Genomic DNA, 7,219 nt, shown 5'->3' with positions numbered 1-7,219 from the left:
AAGCGCTTAGCACAGTGCTGTGCACATAGTAAGCTCTCAATCAATACGATTGAAGGAATGATTGAATGAGCCCGTCACTGGGCAGGGATTGTCTCTATCTGTTGCCCATTTGTACATGCCAAGCGCTTAGTACAGTGCTCTGCACATAGTAAGCGCTCCATAAATACTATTGAATGAATGAAAGCGGGGAGGAGGGGCCGTGGCAGCCTGGAGGGGAAGCCCGCCCTGTGAGCAAGGAAAGGGCCAGGGAAAAGAAAGCAGGGGAGAAAGACGATTAGCAGCCTCCTCCTTTCCCCTCCCCTTTCAGTCATTCATTATCATTCATTTCATTCATTCAGTAGTATTTGTTGAGCGCTTACTATGCGCAGAACACTGGACTAAGCACTTGGAAGGGACAATTGGGCCACAGAGAGAGACCATCCCTGCCCCACAACGGGCTCACAGCCTAGAAGGGAGGAGACAGCAAAATAATAATAATAATGTTGGTATTTCTTAAGCACTTACTATGTGCAGAGCACTGTTCTAAGCACTGGGGGAGTTACAGGGTCATCAGGTTAGACTAAGTCCGTCACTGGGTAGGGACTGTCTCGCAGTGTGGCTCAGTGGAAAGAGCACGGGCTTTGGATTCAGGGCTCATGAGTTTGAATCCCAGCTCTGCCACTTGTCGGCTGTGTGACTGTGGGCAAGTCACTTAACTTCTCTGTGCCTCAGTGCCCTCATCTGTAAAATGGGGATTAAGACTGTGAGCCCCACGTGGGACAACCTGATTCCCCTGTGTCTACCCCAGCGCTTAGAAGTGTGCTTGGCACATAGTAAGCACTTAACAAATACCAACATTATTATCTGTTGCTGATTTGTCCATTCCAAGCGCTTAGTACAGTGCTCTGTACATAGTAAGAGCTCAATAAATACTATTGAATGAATGAATGAATCAGGTTGTCCCACGTGAGGCTCACAGTCTTCATCCCCATTTTACAGATGGAGGAACTGAGGCACAGAGAAGTGAAGTGGCTTGCCCACAGTCACACAGCTGACAAGTGGCAGATCCGGGATTAGAACCCATGATCTCTGATTCCCAAGACCAGGCTCTTGTCACTGAGCCACGTTGCTCCCTGCCCCACACCGGGCTGACAGTCTAGAAGGGAGGAGACAGACAGCAAAATAAAACAAAAAGACAAAGCATCAATACCATCCGAAGAGATAAAAAAGAATCCGAGCTATGTACACATCATTAATAAAATAGAGTGATAAATAATATATACAAATATGCGCCAGTGCTGTAGGGAGGGGAAGGGGGAAGGGAAGGCTCAGTCTGGGAAGGCCTCCTGGAGGAGGTGAGCACTCCGTAATAATAATGTTGGTATTTGTTAAGCGCTTACTATGTGCCGAGCACTGTTCTAAGCGCTGGGGAAGATGCAAGGTAAGAGGGTTGTCCCACGTGAGGCTCACAGTCATGTGCTCACTTCTGCAGCACATGTACTAAAATTGGAATAATACAGAGAAGATTAGAATGTCCCCTGTGCAAGGATGACACACAAATTTGTGAAGCAATCCTTATTTTGAAGCAGCGTGGCTCAGTGGAAAGAGCCCGGGCTGGGGAGGCAGAGGTCATGGGTTCTAATCCCAGCTCCGCCACTTGTCAGGTGTGTGACTTTGGGCAAGTCACTTAACTTCTCTGTGCCTCAGTGACCTCATTTGTAAAATGGGGATGAAGACCGTGAGCCCCATGTGGGACAACCTGATCACCTTGTATACTCCCAGCACTTCGAACAGTGCTTTGCACATAGTAAACACTTAACAAATACCAACGTTATTATTACTATTAATAATCCCCATTTTACAGATGAGGTAACTGAGGCACAGAGAAGTTAAGCGACTTGCCCAAAGTCAGGGCTTTGAAGAGGGGAAGAGAGTTATTTTGGCAGACGTGAAGAGGGAGGGCATTCCAGGCCAGAGGTGGGACATAGGCCAGGGGTCAAAGGCGGGACAGGCGAGAACGAGGCACATTCTTTCATTTCTTCATTCGTTCATTCATTTCTTTCATTCATTCATTCCTTCAATCGATCGTATTTATTAAGCACTTAATAACGATGGTATTTGTTAAATGCTTACTACATGCCAAGCACTGGTTAGGTTGTCCCCCTTGGGGCTCTCAGTTTTAATCTCCATTTTACAGATGAGGTAACTGAGGCACAGAGAAATCACGTGGCTTGCCCAAGGTCACACAGCTGACAAGTAGTGGAGCAGAGATTCGAACCTGCGACCTCTGACTCCTGAGCCCGGGCTGTTTCCACTATGTCATGCTGCTTAATGGGGCAGAGCACTGTACTAAGTGCTTGAGAATGATAATAATGGTATTTGTTAAGTGCTTACTATGTGACAGTACTAAGTGCTGGGGCAGATACAGGTAAATTGAGTTGGACCCTATCCCTATCGCATGTGGGGCTCACAGTCTCAATCCCCAGTTTACAGATGAGGTAACTGAGGCCCAGAGAAGTGAAACGACTTGCCCAAGATCACATAGCAGACAAATGGCAGAGGCAGGATTAGAACTCACGTCTTCTGACTCGTGCTCTTGCCATTAGGCCATGCTGCTTCTCAGATAGTACAGTCCTCTGCACACAGTAAGCACTTAAGTACCACTTTTAAAATCCCCATTATACAAATGAGGAAACCGAGGCAGAGAGAAGTCAAGACATTTGTCTCTGTCTCACAGCCCCTGTTCTGTCCACGAGGCTATGCGCTGGTTCGCGGTGTATAAATACGATATTTTCCTGAAAGTGGAGATCACTGGATGTGCGAATGTAGAACTGGGGATATTTTGAGGACTAAGAAAGAGGCACAAGATGAGCTTTAAGGGGTTTAAAAACAGAAAGTGCGTACACCTTTAATCCATGTACTTTTACTGTAATACAACAGATTGCAATTGAACTATTGAGAGTTCTCTGAGCTTGGAAGCACTGTACTCTAAACTGATAAAATCATTATTTACCTAATCTTCAGATCCCTATCTAAAGCCTCTGGGCCTTATAGTAATAGTGGTCTTTTTCAAGAGCTTGCTGTGTGCCCCATACTGGGCTAAGCTCTGGGGTAGATATATGGTCATCAGCTACAGTCCCTATAACACATAGGGGTCATAGTCTAAGAGGGAGGGAGAGCCGGTATTTTTATACCCAGTTTACAGATGAGGAAATGGAGGTTAAGCAGTATCTTCAAGGTGGACAACTGGCAGAACCTGACCTAGAAGCCAGGTCTCTTCACTGCCAGTTCCACACCCTTTCCTGTTGAACAAACTGCTTCCCTGTGTCTTAGCTCAATGGTCAGGTTAGCTGAAGGTTTTCTAAATGACAGGGGCCATACTGTACTTTTCTTGAGGTGCATGCTGAGAGACAAGATTGGAAAATGGAAAGGTTTGGGCAGTCAGAAAAATAAGAGATACGTATGGTAAGACCATGTGCAGGAGCTAATAGAATGAACTGTTTTCATCTTCTTGTTTAAAATGTTCTTGTATTATTGGATTTTGTTTTAAATAATAATAATAATAATGTTGGTATTTGTTAAGCGCTTACTATGTGCCAAGCACTGTTCTAAGCACTGGGGTAGACATAGGGGAATCAGGTTGTCCCACGTGGGGCTCACAGTTTTAATCCCCATTTTACAGATGAGGGAACTGAGGCACAGAGAAGTTAAGTGACTTGCCCACAGTCACACAGCCGACAAGTGGCAGAGCTGGGATTCGAACTCATGAGCCCTGACTCCAAAGCCCGTGCTCTTTCCACTGAGCCACGCTGCTTCTCCAATATTAAACAATATTAAAGGTTTGCCACACAACTAGACTATAACGTTTGTGCTTTCCGACAGCGGTTTGAGTTTGACATTTGTTGGTACAGGAACCACTATCAAAAACCATTTGATAAGAGAGCAGTCATTTTTCACTAATCCATGACATCAGGATAACCTCTGTAAATGTCACCTTCAGATGTCTTCTAGTACAAAAGACTACTACAGGTGTAAATGACAAAGACCATAAGGAGAGCTGATTTGTCAGGGTTGTACTTTAATCTTTAAACGACCGACTTCCTTTGGGTTTCCCGTAGATTGACTTTCCTTTGGGGTTCACCTATGTTAAATTGCTGTACATTCAAACAATAAGCACAATTTTCCACACGTTAAATTTATGACAAGTAGAACTCCAAAAGATCTTCCTGCAGTTTACGGTATCGTTTAGATTTGTGCTTGGCTCTTTAAGTACAACTTGAGCCTAAAGTATTGTGTGAAATCAACTGTGATTGAAACTTTCAGGATGCATCCCCAAATTGCACTTGCACAAAAAAGGAGACTTAAAATGTGTAACTCTGAATTTACGAAGCCATGCAGTTTATCGTGATCTGAAGTGATTAATTATTTTTTGCCGTGACTTTTAGAAAACAAACTATTGTTGCAAATGATAGAACACTAACAGGGATAGCAATACAGGACCGAAGATCCAGTGAATAAGTATCTTCAAGTAAATTCCAATCTCTTCTGATAAAAAGTTCCCTTTTATGGTATTTGTAACATATTCCTCCATTGGCAGCCATTTTCTTACCACTCTAGACTTTGTTACGATTTGATAACTTTCTTACTTCTCTATATTCATTCATTCATTCATTCAATAGTATTTATTGAGCGCTTACTATGTGCAGAGCACTGTACTAAGCGCTTGGGATGAACAAGTCGGCAACAGATAGAGACAGTCCCTGCCGTTTGACGGGCTTACAGTCTAATCGGGGGAGACGGACAGACAAGAACAATGGCACTAAACAGCGTCAAGGGGAAGAACATCTCGTAAAAACAATGGCAACTAAATAGAATCAAGGCGATGTACAATTCATTAACAATTCTCTATACTTTTGCCTAATGTACGAAAGTTATTTTTGTATAATTTGTCAGATACGGATCATGCTAAAATAGTCAGCTGAAGAAAAATGTCAGTTTTTGAATAGGATCTAGGGAGTCTTGAAAGATAAAGTTCAGATGAATTCGGTTTTGACTTTGAGTTATGATAGACTCCAGATAATGAACTAGATATTTAGGAGAATTAAAAAATCTGAGTGGGAGAAAAATGCCAAATTTCAGAACATTTTTAATGAAATGTTTCCCCATCTCTGGGTTTAATTGCTAAACTCTGCTCATCTCTTACTACAACCCAGCCTACACACTTTGCTCTGCTAACATTATTGAGCACTTTCTGTGTGCAGAGCCCTGTATTGAGTGCACACAGTCTCTGCCCACAGTGACCTGCAGTCTAGAGCATTTATTTACATATCCTTATATTCTGCTGCTTCCCCACTCTGTACTTTATTTTAATGTCTGTCTCCCTCCCCTAATAGACTGTAAGATCCTTTAGGGCCTGGGATCTTTTTTTTATGGTATTTGTTAAGGAGTTACTAAGGACCTGGCACTGTACTAAGCGCTGGGGTAGATAGAAGCTAATCAAGTTGGACGCAGTCCATGTCTCACTGGGGCTCACGGTAGTAATCTCCATTTTTTCAGATGAGGTGACTGAGGCACAGAGAAGTGAAGTGACTTACCCAAGATCACGCAGCAGACAAGTGGAGAAGTCAGAATTAGAATCCAGCTCCTTCTGACTCCCAGGATCATGCTCTATCTACTAGACCACGCTATTTTTCTTCTCCAAGTGCTTAGGGCAGTCCTTTGCAGATAGGGCTCAATAAATACCACTGATTGATCAATTGCTAAGAGGGAAGGGGATTGGACTGTGAAAGCACATTTGAGGTGCAGTGTTTCTTTCTGCCCCCCAAAACCTGATGCTCCTGGGGTGGAGTCTAGGACACTCCCCTGAACTCCCCCAGGGTCAAAAACAATTGAGCTATCCCCTCTTGCCGAAGTTCAAAGCTGAAAGGGAGGATAGAGTTGTCTGTATACCCATGGAGCTATAGGTAGAAATTGTGTGGGGTACTGCCAACTCTAGAGGCCTAGACCCTGGGGAATGAGACATGAGTCCTTTAGCTCCAACAGGCAATTACTCTCCCCACTCTTCAAAACCTTATCGACGGCACAACATCTGCAAGAGGCCTTCCCTGACTAAGGCCTCTTTTCTTTTTCTTCAGCTCCCATCTGTGTCACCCCGTGTTGCTCCCTTCATTTACCTCTCCCCACCCCCCAAGCCCCACAGCACTTATGTGAGATCTGTAATTTATTTATCTCAATAACTGTCTTCCCCTCTAGAGTGGGCAGGGAACGTGCCTGTTATATTTTTATATTGTACTCTCCCAAGTGCTTAGTACAGTCCTCTGCACACAGTAAGTGCTCAATAAATACGATTCACTGACTGACTGACTGACTGACTGACTAGCTCCCAAGAGGGAGGAGAACAGGGAGGAGTGACAGGATCAATGCTCACAGGAAATCGGATAGGTCAAAAAGTAGTTTGAAGAACTCTCTATAAGAAATACCAAAACACAAAAAAGGATTCTTTAAACACATTAAGAGGGACATTCATTGTAGACAATCAGCAGAGCCACCTGACGGTTATGGGGAGAGGTGCCCTCAAGACTGAAAAAGAACTAGCCGAGAAATTGATTGAATTCTTAAATTCAGTCTTTGCTGACAGAGGTGTTGTAGGGATTCCCAAAGCCAGGTAGTTTTTGAAGCCGGTACATCAAAGGAAAAATGGTGGTATTTGTTAAGCGCTTATTATGTGCTTACTATGTGCTTACTATGTGCTAAGCGCTAGGGGATACAAGGTAATCAGATTGTCCCACGTGGGGCTCACAGTTTTAATCCCCATTTTACAGATGAGGTAACTGAGGCAAAGAGAAGTTAAGTGACTTGCCCAAAGTCACACAGCTGGCAAGTGGCGGAGCTGGGATTCAAACCCATGAACTCTGACTCCCAAGCCCGCGCCCTTTCCACTGTACCACACTGCTTCTCTGGAACTGCACTGTTGGTTCTCAGGGTGTTTTAGACCAAATTCAGACAAATGATCGGGGCTGGATGGCACCAGGCTGAGAAGGCCGAAGGAATGTAGAGAGGAAGTGAAGTGAATCCTGGTGAGAGTGTGTAACCTAAGATGACCTGTTATACATGACTTGTTATACATGGCCAATGTTCCAGAGGGCAGCTGGATTGCCAAGATAATTCCAGTATAATAAGAAGAGCCAGAGAGGAGTTTTGGGCCAATCAGCCATATTTGCGTATCTGGCAAGTTAGCAGA

General features: G+C 44.1%; 1 non-coding gene across 1 annotated transcript; it reads left to right on the top strand.

Moving 5' to 3' along the window:
• The first annotated feature begins 1,455 nt into the window (after positions 1–1,455).
• Positions 1,456–1,562, top strand: LOC114817204. The gene has a single exon (XR_003765041.1). It is a non-coding gene; the product is annotated as a U6 spliceosomal RNA (small nuclear RNA).
• Positions 1,563–7,219: the final 5,657 nt, after the last annotated feature.

The sequence above is a fragment of the Ornithorhynchus anatinus genome, chromosome 1 (genome assembly GCF_004115215.2).
Source record: "Ornithorhynchus anatinus isolate Pmale09 chromosome 1, mOrnAna1.pri.v4, whole genome shotgun sequence".
Classification (NCBI taxonomy): domain Eukaryota; kingdom Metazoa; phylum Chordata; class Mammalia; order Monotremata; family Ornithorhynchidae; genus Ornithorhynchus; species Ornithorhynchus anatinus.
This window is presented reverse-complemented; position numbering and strand designations above follow the sequence as displayed.